This window comes from Hordeum vulgare, chromosome 3H (genome assembly GCF_904849725.1).
Source record: "Hordeum vulgare subsp. vulgare chromosome 3H, MorexV3_pseudomolecules_assembly, whole genome shotgun sequence".
Taxonomy (NCBI): domain Eukaryota; kingdom Viridiplantae; phylum Streptophyta; class Magnoliopsida; order Poales; family Poaceae; genus Hordeum; species Hordeum vulgare.
In genome coordinates this window covers 412,352,493-412,369,432 of record NC_058520.1, presented here as the reverse complement: position 1 = coordinate 412,369,432, position 16,940 = coordinate 412,352,493, and positions in this window count along the sequence as shown.

Here is a 16,940-nt window from a genome sequence, read left to right as displayed (position 1 = left end):
CTGTCACGTTGATTCTCAACCTCATTCTGAAATTCCTTGAACTTTTAATGTTTCATATTTGTGCTTCATCAAGCAGATATACCCGTACCTACTCAAATCATCGGTGAGAGTAAGAACATAACGATAGCCACCGCGAGCTTCAACGTTCATTGGACCACACACATCAGTATGTATTATTTCCAATAAGTCAGTTGCTCTCTCCATTATTCCTGAGAATGGAGTCTTAGTCATCTTGCCCATGCACGGCTCGCATGTGTCAAATGATTCAAAGTCAAGAGACGCTAACAGTCCATCAATATGGAGCTTCTTCATGCGCTTAACGCCGATATGACCAAGGCGGCAGTGCCACAAGTATGTGGGACTATCATTATCAACTTTGCATCTTCTGGTATTCACACTATGAATATGTGTAACATCATGATCGAGATTCATCAAGGATAAACCATTCACCAGCGGAGCATGACCATAAAACATATCACTCATATAAATAGAACAACCATTATTCTCTGACTTAAATGAGTAGCCGTCTCACATTTAGCAAGACCCTCACACAATGTTCATGCTCAAAGCTGGAACTAAATAACAATTATTAAGTTTTAAAACTAATCCCGAAGGTAGATGTAGAGGCAGCATGCCGACGGCGATCACATCGACCTTGGAGCCATTCCCGACGCGCATCGTCACCTCGTCCTTGGCTAGTCTCCGCTTATTCCGCAATTCCTGCTTTGAGTTGCAAATGTGAGCAACATCACCGGTATCAAATACCCAGGAGCTACTACGAGCGCTGGTAAGGTACACATCAATAACATGTATATCATATATACCTTTAACGTTGCCGGCCTTCTTATCCGCTAAGTACTTGGGGTAGTTCCGCTTCCAGTGACCTTTTCCCTTGCAGTAGAAGCACTCAGTCTCAGGCTTGGGTCCATTCTTCTTCTTCTTCCCGGCATCTGGCTTACCGGGCGCGGTAACGGCTTTGCGGTCTTTCTTGAAGTTCTTCTTACCCTTGCCCTTCTTGAAACTGGTGGTCTTGTTGACCATCAACACTTGATGCTCTTTCTTGATTTCTACCTCTGCAGATTTCAGCATCGAGTACAACTCGGAAATGGTCTTCTCCATCCCTTGCATGTTGTAGTTCAGCACAAAACCATTGTAGCTTGGTGGGAGAGACTGGAGGATTCTGTCAATTACAGCATCATCCGGAAGTTCGTCTCCAAGCTGGGTCAGACGACCATGTAACCCAGACATTCTGAGTATATGCTCAATAGCAGAATAGTTCTCCTCCATCTTATAGCTAAAGAACTTGTCGGAGACTTCATATCTCTCGACACGAGGATGAGCTTGAAAAACTAGTTTCAGCTCCTGGAACATCTCATATGCTCTGTGTTGCTCAAAACGCCTTTGGAGCCCCGTTTTCAAACTGTATAACATGCCACACCTAACCAGAGAGTAGTCATCACTCCGCGTCTGCCAGACGTTCTGAATGTCTTGGGCTGCTGCGGGAGCAGGAGGGTCACCTAGCGCCGCACTAAGGCCATAAGCCTTCTTGGCTGCTTCGAGGATGAGCTTCAAGTTGCGGACCGAGTCCGCATAGTTGCTACCATCATGTTTCAGCTTGTTTTTCCTCTAGGAACGCGTTGAAATTAAGGTTGACACGTGCGTTGGCCATTGGATCTACAATATTTATAAAGACAACTTTTAGACTATGTTCATGATAATTTAGTTCATTTAATCAAATTAAGTATGAACTCCCACTTAAATCGACATCCCTCTAGTCATCTAAGTGATACATGATCCATGCCGACTAACCCGTGTCCGATCATCACGTGAGACTGACTAGTCGTCATGGTGAGCAACTTCATGCTGATCGTATTCAACCATACGACTCATGTTCGACCTTTTGGTCTGTTGTATTCGAGCTCATGTCTATACATGCTAAGCTCGTTGAGTCAACCTAAGTGTTTTGCGTGTGTAAATCTTGTTTACACCCGTTGTATGCGAACGTTAGAATCTATCACACCCGATCATCACGTGGTGCTTCAAGACAACGATCCTTCGCAACGGTGCACACTTAGGGGAATACGTTCTCGAAATTGTATGAGGGATCATCTTATTATGCTACCGTCATTCTAAGCAATAAGATTAAAAACATGATAAACATCACATGCAATCATATAGTGACATGATATGGCCATTATCATCTTTGCTCCTTCGATCTCCATCTTCGGGCATCGCATGATCATCATTTTCACCGGTGAGACACCATGATCTCCACCATCATGTCTCCGTGAAGTCGTCACGTCAACTACTACTACTACTACTACTACTACTATAGCTAACCCGTTAGCAAAGAAGTAACAGTAGTAAACACATGGTGTTGCATCTCATACAATAAATTAAGATAACTCCTATGGCTCCTGCCGGTTGTCATACTCATCGACATGCAAGTCGTGAATCCTATTACAAGAACATGATCATCTCATACATTACACATGTAACATCACAACTTTGTCCATATCACATCACATGTCAAACCCTGCAAAAACAAGTTAGACGTCCTCTAATTGTTTTTGCAAGTTTTACGTGGCTGATTTGGGTTTCTAGCAAGAACACCTTCTTACCTACGTGACAGCCACAACGATGATATGCCAAAGCTATTTACCCTTCATAAGGACCCTTTTCATCAACTCCAATCCGACTAGAGTGGGAGAGACACACACCCGCTAGCCACCTTATGCACCTAATGCATGTTAGCCAGCGGAACCAGTCTCACGTAAGCGTACGTGTAAGGTCGTCCGGGCCTTCATCCCACAATACCGCCGGAAAAGAATAAGACTAGTAGCGGCAAGCAATTGACAAATCAGCGCCAAAAACCTTTTGTGTTCTACTCGTGCATGGAATCTACGCATAGAAAACCTGGCTCGGATGCCACTGATGGGTAGCGTAGCAAAAATCAAAACAATTCCTACGCCATATTCAGATCTTCCTATAGAGAGACCAGCAACTAGAGAGGGGTGAGTGGATCTTCATACCTTTGAAGATCGCTAAGCGGAAGCGTTGCTAGAACGCGGTTGATGGAGTCGTACTCGGGGTGATTCTGATCGCGGTGTGATTCCGATCTAGTGCCGAACCACGACACCTCCGCGTTCAAAACACGTGCAGCCCGGTGACGTCTCCCGCACCTTGAACCAGCAAGGAGGAGGGAGAGGTTGGGGAAGATCTCCGGCATAATGATGGTGTGGTGTCGATGGAGAGACGAGGTCTCCTGGCAGGGCTTCGCCAAGCACCGTGGGAGAGGACGAAGAAGAAGAGCAGGGCTGCGTCGAGAGAGAGATGGAAAACCATTCTTGGACTAGCGAGCTATTGTTGCCGCTTTGTCGAGAATTTCTCCAAGGTTGCAAAGCCTCTAACTGAACTCCTCAAGAAAGATAAAAAGTTCAAGTGGACACCAAAGTGTGAGTACAATTTTCAGGAACTGAAAATACGCCTGATTTCTGCACCTGTGTTGCTACCACCAGATTTTTCTAAGACCTTTTTTATCTATTGCGACGCCTCGCGACAAGGATTAGGTTGCATTCTCATGCAGGATAGTCATGTTATTGCACACGCATCTCGACAGTTGCATCCACGTGAGGATAATTATCCCACACATGATCTCGAGCTTGAAGCTGTAGTCCATGCACTTAAAACTTGGCGACATTACCTTCTTGGTAATCGTTGCGAAATATTCACTGATCACCAAAGTTTGAAATATATCTTCACCCAGCCGGATTTGAATCTCAAGCAAAGACGGTGGGTTGAGTTGATCACATATTACGACTTAGGGATAACTTACACCCTGGGGAAGGCCAATGTTATGGCTGATGCACTAAGTCGTAAGTCTTATTGTAACAATCTGATGTTACAACGAGGTCAACCACATCTTAATTTTGAAAGAGTGAATCAAATCCTAGAAGATATCCTCCGAGCTTGTGTTATATCGTTCGGCATGAATTGGGAGAAGTACCTCCCATTCGCCAAATTTTCTTGTAACAATAGTTATCAATCAAGCTTGGGCAAAGCCCCTTTTGAAGTTCTCTATGGACGAAGATGTCGAACCCCTCTTAATTGGTCAGAAACCGGAGAGAGGCAACTCTTTGGTCCGGATATGATCCAGGAAGCAGAAGAGCAAGTTCGCATTATTCGTGAAATGTTGAAAACAACCCAGTCTCATCAAAAGAGCCAATATGATCGTCATCATAAGGCTGTGACCTTTGAAGTTGACGAGAAGGCTTACCTTCGGGTTACACCTTTGAAGGGTACCCATCATTTCGGTATCAAGGGCAAGTTGGCTCCTCGTTACATCGGTCATTTTCGCATTCTTGCCAAACGAGGAGAGGTTGCCTACCAGTTGGAACTTCCTCCGCATCTTTCCAAGGTTCACGATGTTTTCCACATCTCACAACTCAGTCGTTGCTTTTCGGATCCTATCCGTGAAGTGGACCACGAAACGCATGATCTCCAAGATAATCTTTCATACCGAGGATACCCTGTTCGTATTCTTGATCAAGCTGAGCGTACCACTCGACGTCAAAACCTCAAGTTTCTTAAAGTTCAATGGTCAAATCATTCTGAAAAAGAGGCAACATGGGAAAGAGAGGATCGTCTTTGACTTGAATATCCCATGTTATTCCCGACGACTTCAAAATCTCGGGACGAGATTCTTTTGAGTGGGGGTGAGTTGTCACATCCCTGAATCCCTAATAGAGTTTAGCAAGATTGTGCTCATGTCTTATTCATTGCATCCAAGAAAATGAAATAAAGTCAAAAGAAAGAAATGAAAAAAAAAAGCAAACTCTAGCAACTCTGTTTTCAAAACAATTCAAACTTGGTGACAAATTAATGAACCCAAAATGGCCATCATAAAAGTTCATCTTTTCTGATAATTCTTGGAAACAAAATATCAAGGGTGAAATATATTTTCAAAATGCTTTTCACATTTCATTTTAATTATAAAAGTCATTTAAATCAATTATATATTTGATTTTAAATATTTCAGATTCTCATAAAATGTTGAATCTTTTATATGTGTTTCGAAGTATTCCAAATAACACCCCAGCATTTTTCAAACTATTTCAGAAATAGTTTGGAGCCAAAAATAAAACAAAAAGAAGTCGGAATTGTTTTAACAGAAAACCAAAAAGGAAAGGAAATGGAAAAGGGGTTGCCTGACGCTTGATACATCTCCACCGTATCTACTTTTCCAAACTATTTTTCCCTTGTTTTGGACTCTAATTTGCATGATTTGAATGGAACTAACCTGGACTGACGTTGTTTTCAGCATAATTGCCTTGGTTTTGTTTTTGTGCAGAAATGAAAGTTCTCAGAATGTCCTGAAAATCTACGGAGAATATTTCTAGAAAATATGAAAAATACCTGCGCAAAGATCCATCAGAGGGGATGGGCCAGTGGGCCAGAAGCCGTGTAGCCGCCACCCCTTTGGTGGCGGCTAGCAAGCTTGTAGGGCCCACGTGGCTCTGCCGCCCCCATTTCCAGCTCTATAAATTCACTTTCATCCCAGAAAAAATCAAGAGAGAAGATTTCGTCGCGTTTGCGATACGGAGGCGCCGCCACATCCTGTTCTTCATCTGGAGGGCAGATCTGGAGTCCGTTTTGCGCTCCGGAGAGGGGAAATCGTCGCCATCGTCATCATTAACCTTCTTCCCTCTCCAATTCCATGAATCTCTTCATCGTTTGTGAGTAATCTATTCATAGGCTCGCTGGGCGGTGATGAGTAGGATGAGATCTATCATGTAATCGAGTTAGTTTTGACGGGGATTGATCCCTAGTATCCACTATGTTCTGAGATTGATGTTGCTACTACTTTGCCATGCTTAATGCTTGTCACTAGGGCCCGAGTGCCATGATTTCATATCTGAAATTATTATGTTGTCACCAATGTATGTGTGTTTTAGATCCGATCTTGCAAGTTGTAGTTACCTACTATGTGTTATGACCCGGCAACCCCGGAGTGACAATAACCGGAACAATCCCGGTGATGACCATAGTTTGAGGAGTTCATGTGTTCACCAAGTGCTAATGCGTTGGTCCGGTTCTTTATTAAAAGGAGAACCTTAATATCCCATAGTTTCCTTTTGGACACCGCTGCCACCGGAGGGATGGACAATAGATGTCATGCAAGTTCTTTTCCCTAAGAACGTATGACGACACACGGAATGCTTGCCTACATCACATTGACGAACGGGAGCTAGCCACATATCTCTCCGTGTTATAACTGTTGCATGATGAATATCATCCAAACAAATCACCGACCCATTTCCTACGAGTTGTCCCACTTCTGTTGTTACTTGTTTTGCTCTGCTGCTGTTACTACTGTTGTTGCTGCTGTTACTTTTTTTGCTCTGCTGCTGTTACTACTGTTGTTGCTGCTGTTACTTGCTCGGATGTTACTTGCTACTGTTGCTACTTGCTACTGATGTTACTTGCTACCGTTGCTATCATACTACCTTGTTGTTGATACTTTGCTAGCAGATATTAATCTTTCAGGTGTGGTTGAATCTGACACATTGAGCTGCTAATACTTGAGAGTATCCTCTCACTTCCTATTGGCGAACCAACAAATTTGGGTTGAATACTCTACCCTCCAAAACATCCTCGATCCCACGCGCTGGTGGGTTATTGCAACACAATTTCTAATTGTTGAGCAATCGAGAATAGCAGTCGTCTAGCCATTGCCAGAGATTGCCAATCCACGCTCAAGCCCAGCCTAGCTCCTTGCTACCTCTTGGGCTTGCGTTGGATTTTTCCCTTGAAGAGGAAAGGGTGATGCAGCACAGTAGAAGTAAGTATTTCCCTCAGTTTGAGAAACAAGGTATCAATCCAATACGACTGTCAAGATGAAGCATCGATGTACCTGCGCAAAAACAGAAAACTTGCACCCAACGCTACAAAGGGGTTGTCAATCCCTTCATGATTGATTGCAAGGTGAGATCTGAAGGCGGAAAGTGCAACAAAGAAAAAGTGTAGAGCGGAAAATATGATGTGAAGTAGACCCGGGGGCCATAGTGTTCACTAGAGGCTTCTCTCAAGATAGCAAATATTATGGTGGGTGAACCAGTTACTGTCGAGAAATTGATAGAACTGCGCAAAGTCATGACGATATCTAAGGCAATGATCATACATATAGGCATCACGTCCGAGACAAGTAGACGGATACTTTCTGCATCTACTACTATTACTCCACACATCAACCGCTATCGAGCATGCATCTAGTTTATTGAGTTCATGACAAACAGAGTAACACCTTAAGCAAGATGACATCATGTAGAAGGATAAATTCATGCAATAGATATAAACCCCGTCTTTTTACCCTTGATGGCTACAACACGATGCGTGCCTCGCTACCCCTTCTGTCACTGGGTGAGGTCACCGCACGGTATGAACCCAAAACCAAGCACTTCTCCCGTTGCAAGAATCATAGATCAAGTTGGCCAAACAAAACCCACAACTCGAAGAGAATTACAAGGATATGAAATCATGCATATAAGAGATTAGAAGAAACTCAAATAAGATTCATAGATAATTTGATCATAAATCCACAATTCATCGGATCTTGACAAACACACCGCAAAAGAAGATTACATCGGATAGATCTCCATGAAGATCATGGAGAACTTTGTATTGAAGATCCAAGAGAGAGAAGAAGCCATCTAGCTACTAGCTATGGACCCGAAGGTCTATGGTGAACTACTCACGCATCATTGGAGAGGCAATGGTGTTGATGAAGAAGCCTCCGTATCCGAATCCCCCCTTCGGCAGGGCACCAGAATGTGCCCCCGATGGGATCTTGCGGAGATAGAAGCTTGCGGCTGCGGAAAAGTATTTTCATGGATCTCTCTCGTGGTTTTGGATTTTTCGGAGATTTATAGGCGGAAGAAGTAGGGTAGACGAGCCACAGGGGGCCCACAAGCCTGCTAGGCGTGGGCCCCCCTGGCCGCGCCTAGGGGCTTGTGGCCTCCCCTAGTGGCCTTTGCCTTGGTTCTCACACTCCCTGCGTATCTTCTGTTCCGGAAAAAATCTTTTTGGAGGTTTTATTTCGTTTGGGCTCCGTTTACTATTCTCCTCTGAAAAGGGTCAAAAACACGGAAAAAACAAGAACTAGCACTTGGCACTGAGTTAATAAGTTAGTCCGAAAAAATATATAAAAGGCATACAAAACATCCAAAGTTTGACAAGATAATAACATGGAACCATCAAGAATTATAGATACGTTGGAGACGTATCACTCCTCCCCTCCTGTCGTCTACCTCCTGCCAGTCGGCAGCAGGAGGTGGCCGCCGCTCCCTCGGGCACGGCCACGCACCTGCGTGCGTGCCTGGCCGCCGCATCACGCTGGCGTGGAGGAGATAAGCCTCCCGCAGCCTTCCCCCGTGCTCATCCCCTCCCATTCGCCCCCTTCTCTCTCCTCTCTCGGCCGCCATTAGAGCCCGAGCCGAGCTCGAGCTCCCCGTCGCTCCAGCCCCTCTCCGTCTTGTCTGAGTCGCGCAGAAGAACCGCCTCGACCTCCTGAAGCTTCCCAGCGAGCCACGCAAGCCCTCGAGCCCTGCATCAAGCTGTCGACGTCGTCTTCCTCCTCGAATCCCTGGAGTTCGTCGTCGTCGTTCTCCCTCCTCAGTCCATCTCCGAGCTCAATCTCGATGCCCCTGCAACCCCAGTGAGCCTGGGAGTCTTTCCCCCTCATTTCCCCCCTCGATTCCTTCCTCTATCACCCGATTTCACCGGAGCCCGACGAGATCCACCGCGGGAGCTCGTCGCCGGTAGCTCTCCGATGATCGACTGGTCGTTCCGAAGCCACCAGCAGCTTGAGTGCAACGCGTAAATACCGTAGGAGCTAAGCCTCATCCCTTTTGGCCTCTGGATCAATGATCCCGATGATGCCCGAGCTCTGGCAGCCGCCGAACTCGTCGCCGGTGTCATCCATGGCCATCTCAGCCCTTGCTCTGCGCAAAAATGGATCCACGATCGACTGCCCGATCGTCTCGTGCCTCCGCCGTCTATTTGGTCGCCGGAAATGCAAACCCGAGGCCCTTTGTCGTTCTGGTGGTCGCCGGAGCCTCGCCGCCGGTGGGTTTGACCCCATCGCCGGTGGGATTGACTCCCCTGAGTCACTGGCAAGTGGGGCCAGCCCCCTGACTAATTAAGTTTAGTCAAAATAAAAATAATGTTTGCATTAAAAGTTAAACAGACACTGACATGTGGGTCGAGCCCTGTTAAATACCTAATTAAGTTTAAACTTAACTAATTTCTAGCTAGAGTCACTAACCAATGGGTCCCACTAGTCAGGTTTGACTTTCAAACGGCGAGCTGGCCTGCTGATGTCATGTTGATGCTATAAATTCAATTCTGATTTAATATAATTCCAGAATAAGTTTAGAACTTTGAAAATTCATAGAAATTTGAATATAACTCCAAATCTGACAAATAATATATGCAAATTGATCAGAAAAATTCAATGAACACAATGGTGCTACTTTCATGCATGAAAAACAAAGTTATGAAACAGCATCAGGTCAAATCAATTAAATGATTTTAATAAATATGTTAATTCAATTAATATTTGATTTTGAATTCAAATCAGCATCATCCTAAGTTTGATAGCCACTTTAACCCATGCTACAATTCAGTTAATGCCATGATCATGCATCATATTGTTGCATATGATTGTTATTGATTGAATGTTATTATTTCGGTAGGATCTGCCCCTCCGGATACGTCTGAATATCCGACTGACGGATATTATCCCCCTGCTAAGCAACAAGGCAAGCACCCCTTTTGATCATGCCGATATCATCCCATGTTCTTGCTGCTGCTCCCATTTATTGCATTAGGATAAAATATTTCAAATGCTTTACTTCGGTAGTTGAACCTATTCCTTTGCATGACCTGTCATTGTCACAGTAAATAGCCAAACCATGCAACCTAGCATACCTGGTAGATGCTTGAGCTGTGATGTGTTTATACCTGCTATGCTTGTTATGCCTAGAGTTGTTTCAGGTCTGTTTCATGTGGGTGATGAACAGGAATGGATGGATGTGTTCTAGTGATAAAGATTAAGTGTGGAACCTCATTTGGTAAAGGTACCGATGAAAGGCTATGTAGGAGTACATGGCGGGTTGTTTCATTGGAACCATCCTTAGGAACTGACTTCCGTGTATGTAATACAAGACGAGATACTACCACATGTTGGGCCCTGGAATAGACCCCGCTCGACTTATTAATCGCTTAGTACTCGATCCAGGAGTCGCAAGTAGTTTCTTGTGTTTATAGTCATGCTGGAGGCCATGCATAGTGCTGACCTTAGAGGTGGGCTATGATGTGGTAGGCAGTGGCACGGTGTAACAAGTGGCACCCGGATGGTGGGCTTGGGAACCCTGCTCACATCGTTTGAGGCCGTGGCGGAAACCTCGGCCGGAATTCCGTGCTGGTTACTCTCAAATAGGAGACAAACCTGGACTAGGTACTAATGTGGTTCACGGTCGTGGCCGATTCCCTCGCTGGGCTTCTGCTTGAAGGTTGCCGAGGTGCATGACATGCACATAGCGATAAGTGCCGAGAGCGTGTGTGAAGAAGTACACCCCTGCAGGGTTATGATCTATTCGAATAGCCGCGTCCGTGGATATGGACTACTTGGAGACATATGTTGTTCATAGATAACTTTAATGGCTAGTCATAAAAGTATCAAGATAAGTGTGAGTGTCATGGATGGCATTTCCGTAGGAAGACGGGAATGATTCCATGATGGTGTATTGTTGTGGAGTTAGTGGACTCGTGTGCGCGAAATCAAAGTTGTTAAAACTATTTTAACACGTAGTTTAGTCTAGCAAAGAGTCAAAGCTGGCTTGCTGCATGAAACACCACAACCCCCTTCACTGATACCTGAGCATGAGTAGATAGATCTGTTCTAAAGTCTTGCTGAGTACTCTTGTACTCATGTTTGCTTCATAATAGTTGCAAAGGATACCCACGAGCCAATAGGTGGTTTCTTTCTAGACATCGATGATGACGAGTAGCTGGTGTCCCATCTATGACCTGGGCCCTTTCACAAGGGATCTGTAGATAGTCAGGCTTTATACCTTATCCTTTCATGTGTCTGTACTCAGACATCTTTTATGCTTCCGTTGGTTTGTATGACTTTGAGTGTCGGGTCCTGTGACCCCTGCTTGTATGAACATATTATGCAAGAGTCTTCCGAGTCTTCTAAATAAATGTCGTGATGTTGTATGCTTATGTTGTGATGCCATTGTTGTATCTATGCATATCTAGTATGTCATGCGTACGTATGATGCATTGTGATATGTATGGGATTCGACACCTAGTCGTATGCCTTAGTAGCTCTCTATACAAAGAAATGCCCCTTTGTGATTCCACCGAGCCTTGGTAGTTCGCTACTGCTCCGGACACATTGGTTGACCGGCATGTATCCTTCTTAGCTGTTGTGTCTGTCCCTACGGGGAAATGTCATGTGGTGTAATGGAGTCCTTGTAGTTTGCTACGACTCGTCTACACTCGTTGTTGACCGACACCTGCTTTGCTGGGTTATGTATGCGTGTCTCTGTACAGTCGAGCCACTTGAGTTTATGACTAGATATGTCGACCCGGGTTCTTTGACATTGGTTCTTTGATATTGGAATGTTGTTGATCGGCATTAATCCATACGTGAGTCAAAAGGCGCAAACGGTCCCGGCTAAGGTAAGGTGGCAGCCGTGGGGATAACCGTGAGTGAGACCGCAAAGGGATGCAATGTGTTACACGCTGGATTCCTATGGCTTAGGATCGGGCTCCCAACATATAGCTCCATAAAAGCATCCAAAAAATCATCTACTCCGGGTAAAATCAATCTTTTGGTTTAACTAGATTTATTAAATAAAAATATTTTCTTCTCTCCGACAGGATTTCTGAAAGTGGTCTCCTCTTTGGAATTAATTCTTACTCTGTATTCTAAAGGTAATTTTCTTCATATTTTTTTATTTTATACTCCCGTAGTTTATTATTTCTAGACTAGTATTCCTACATTAGTATACGGTAGAGTAATTAGGTTTATCAATTAGTCTCTCTATTTACACATTAGTCCTAGAATTCTTTTAGACATAGCACTTTTCTTTCGTAAAATAGCTTGGCCCTGATTTTTCAAATAGCCATAACTTTTTACTCATTTATCCGAATCAGATGAAACCAACGCCTAGAGTTTCGTCTTGATCCCACCTATCCGATGAACCTATAATATCAGCTTTTGGAAATTTTCAAATTTCGAAATTTGTTCACACTCATATTCAAACTTCTTTTGATCATACCTTTTTATCACTAGCTCCGTTTTAGATGAATCCAATTGTGTCCGATTCCTATCAAAGTAATCTTCCCGTTTGTATCATTAGTTTTAACTTTTCAACTTATAATTTTGATCAAATCATATTTATCTATAAGTACCCAAAAGTGTTCACATCATTCTAAGTTGATTCAATGTTATATTGAAGTATTTATATCTTTTGATCCGCTATTTCAAATCTAGTAATTGTTTTTTTCTACATGTTCATATTGATCTCCTATATCCAGTAGCATCATTAGTTTCGACCTTTGAACCTTACAAATTTGAGCGATTCACCTTCGAACATTCATTTGATCTTACCTTCCAAATCGTAACACCTTTTCAATTTATTCCTTTTACCCCCTAAATACTCATGTCATATGTTTTTGTACATAACCATCGTACTTCAGTTCACCTTCTTTTGACCTTCTAAATGCAAATTCAATTCATACTTCAATTCGCTATAACTTGTGTTGTAGTTGTAGTGCTCCATTTCAAGAAATTCTTTCTACAAATAAATTCTTATGTCTTATACTATTTGTCATTCATGTTGTTCTCCGCATACCTGGGATCGTCTTTCATAGTATCTCCACCCTAAGCGTATATAGCAATAGTTCATCGTCCATTAACTCTTTTGATCTCATTCCTGCACCTTCACTTTAAAAAATACTTAGAACCTATTTTTTTCTTAAACCTTAGTGCGTTGTTATTTTGCACCAAGACATGTCTTGTTATTATGTTCTTTTGGTTCTTCCTTTTGGCATGAATGTTTATTGAATGCTATTCGTTTATAATAGATTGCTCGGAGTGTGTCGAGTAGAATTATCAGGATTATGAGAGCTTCTATCTTCATCAAGTAATACCAAGCAAGTTCACATTGATCATATTTTTACCTATGGTTTTATTGCATTAGTTTCAACCTTCTTCACCCATTGCATGCAAGTAGGTACTTCGAAACTTAGGTTATTGAGTAGTATGTTATGATAGGTGCTACTGCAACAAAAGACCTTCCAACGGCGCCAGAAATAGGAGTGTTGCTTGATACTCCTCAGCAACGGCACCAGGAATCCTTCTGCTACGGCTACGCCTTAAGGGACTTCCTAGGCAAATATGCAAAGATTTCTCCCGTGGCCTTGGAGCCTTGCGTTGGTGTTCCCTCGAAGCGGAAAGGGTGATGTAGCACAGCGGTGGTAAGTATTTCCCTCGGTTTGAGAACCAAGGTATCGATCCAGTGAAGGAGTATCACAAGTGCCTGCACAAACACAAAAAAGCTTGGTCCCAACGCTATGAAGGGGTTGTAATTCCCTTATAGATTGTTCGCCAAGTGAGAACTGAAAGCAGCAAAGTAACAAAGCAAAGTAAAAAAGAAAGTGGAAACGATAGATGTAATAGACCCGGGGCCGTAGTGTTTACTAGTGGCTTCTCTCATGGAAGCAAGTAGACGGTGAGTGAACAAATTACTGTCGAGCAATTGATAGAACCGCGCAAAGTCGTGATGATATCTATGGCAATGATTATATCTATAGGCATCACGTCCAAAACAAGTAGACCGATACTTTCTGCATCTACTACTATTAATCCACATGTCGACCGCTATCCAGCATGCATCTAGTGTATTAAGTCCAAAAGAACAGAGTAACGCCTTAAGCAAGATGACATGATGTAGATGGAAAATCCCATATCTGCGACAGATCCCACATTGTTCCCTTGATGGCAACTACACGATGTGTGCCTTGCTGCCCCTACTGTCACTAGGAAAGGTCACCACACGGTAAGAACCCAAAACCAAGCACTTCTCCCATTGCAAGAATCATAGGTCTAGTTGGCCAAACAAAACCCAAGACTCGGAGAGACTTACAAGGATATCAAATCATGCATATGAGAAATCAGCAAAGACTAAAATATATATCATAGATAATCTGATCACAAATCTACAATTCATCGGATCTCGACAAACACACCGCCAAAGAAGATTACATCGAATTGATCTCCAAGAAGATCATGGAGAACTTTGTATTGAAGATCGAAGAGATATAAGAAGCCATCTAGTTACTAACTACGGACCCTTAGGTCTAATGTGAACTACTCACGAGTCATTGGAGTGGCGATGATGATGATGAAGAAGCCCTCCAACTCCAAAGTCCCCTCCGGCAGGGCGCCGGGAAGGTTCTCCAGATGAGATCTCGTGGAAACGGAAGCTTGCGGCGGCGGAAAAGAATTTTCGAGGCTCCCTTGATTTTTTTTCTGATTTTTAGGGAATATATAGGCGCAAGATCTAGGTCAGGGGGCGCCAGGGAGGCCCCAAGCCTGCCCGCCGCCGCCTCACTCCTGGTATGAGTGGGGGCTTGTGGGCTCCCTGTAGCCCTCCTGGCTTGGCCCACAGGCCCCCTGATCTTCTTTCGTTCGGGAATAAATCATTTCAGGGATTTTATTCCGTTTGGACTCCGTTCCAAAATCAGATCTGAAAAGAGCCAAAAACACAGAGAAAACAGAAACTGGTACTTGGCACTGAATTAATAAGTTAGTCCCAAAAAAAGATATAAAAGGTACATAAAACATCCAAAGATGACAAGATAATAGCATGAAACCATAAAAATTGTAGATATGTTTGAGACGTATCATGCATCCCCAAGCTCAACTCCTGCTCGTCCTCGAGTAGGGAAGTGATAAAGAATGAATCTTTGATGCTTTCATGCTACCAAGCATAGATGTCCTTTGTAACTCCTCTTATGTGACGTGAATGTTCAGATCCATTAGATTCAAAACAATAGTTTGCTATTGACGTGGAAACAATAATAATTCAAGCAAACTAGCAAGGTAATCATGAACTTTCAAAATAACAAGGCCAAAAGAAAGTTATCCCTACAAAAGCATATAGTCTGGCTATGCTTTATCATCATTGCACAATGAATTTAAATCATGCACAACCCCAGTATTGGCCAAGTAATTGTTTCACACCTTTACTTTCTCAAACCTTTTCAACTCTCACGCAATACATGAGCGTGAGCCATGGTTATAGCACTATAGATGGTGTGGAGTGTGGTGGAGGTTGCAAGACAAAACAAGGAGAAGATGGTCACATTAACTAGGCATATCAATGAGCTGTGGAGATGCTCATCAATAGATATCAATGTGAATGAGTAGGGATTGCCATACAAATGATGCACTAGAGCTAAGAGTATGTGAAAGCTCTTAAAGAAAACTAGTGGGTGTGCATCCAACTTGCTTGCTCACGAAGACCTAAGGCAATTTTGTGGAAGCCTATCATTGGAATATACAAGCCAAGTTATATAATGAAAATTTCCCACTAGCTATATGGTGGTGACAAAACGAGAGACTCTCAATCATGAAGATCATGGTTCTTAATATGCACAAGTGTGGAAAAGTGGTAGCATTGTCCCTTCTCTCTTTTTCTCTCATTTTTTTGGTGGGCTCTTTGGCCTCTCTTTTTTTATTTTTTTTATTTTGGTGGGCTTCTTTGGCCTCTTTTATTTCCTCACATGGGACAATGCTCCATCAATGATGATCATCACACTTTCAACTCAAAACTTAGAGCAACTATGACTCTATATGGAATGCCTTCGGTAGTGTACCGTGGCTATGATCTAGCATGGCATAGACATTAATGGAAACATCATTCTAGCTCTCTTACGATCGTGCAATGGCAATGTAGACGTGGTGGAACATGTCATGGTGGTAGTTTCATGGCAATATATCTCGGAATGACTTTCAAAAAGCCATAGTAGGTAGTTATGGTGGCTGTTTTGAGGGAGGCTAATGGTGGGTTTTGTGCACAGGCGAAAGTTGCACGGCACTAAGAAGTTAGTGATGGTGGAAGGTGAAAGTGCATCTAAACCGTGGACTCAACATTAGTCATGAAGAACTCATATACTTGTTGCAAAAGTTTTATTAGTAATCGAAACAAAGCATTCAACGCATACTCCTAGGGGAAGGGTTGGTAGGTATAAACCATCGCGCGATCCCGACCGCCACGCAAAGGATGACAATCAATAGACTAATAATGCTCAGATTTCATCACATAGCGGTTCACCATACCTGCATGCTACGGGAATCACTAACTTCAACACAAGTATTTCTAGATCCACAACACCTTACTAGCATAACTTCAATATTACCACAACCATATCTCAAAACTAATTGAGAGGAACCAAACTTCTCTAACTATTCAATGCACATGAAGGTGGAAGCACTACTGGAATCAGAGATTTTGCCGTCTGCCTATTCTTTGCCGTCGGCTAGCAGACGGCAAAGACACTCTTTGCCATCAGCTTCAGCAAAACTGACGGCAAAGAACTGGCTGATGGCAAAGAAGGTCTTTGCCAGCACTCAGCTCTTTGCCGTCCGCGGCAAACGGCAAAGAAGGCGCCAGCAGACGGCAAAGAAGCTCATCTGGCCGGGGGAACCTTAGGTCAACCTACTCCCGTCTTTGCCGTCTGTTGGCTGACGGCAAAGATGCCAGAGGCAGACGGCAAAGAGTATAGACCCCTTTGCCGTGTGCCAGCAGATGGCAGAGGTCTTGAATTAGTAACAGTTGTCCCTCCCCCACCGCGGCCCTCTC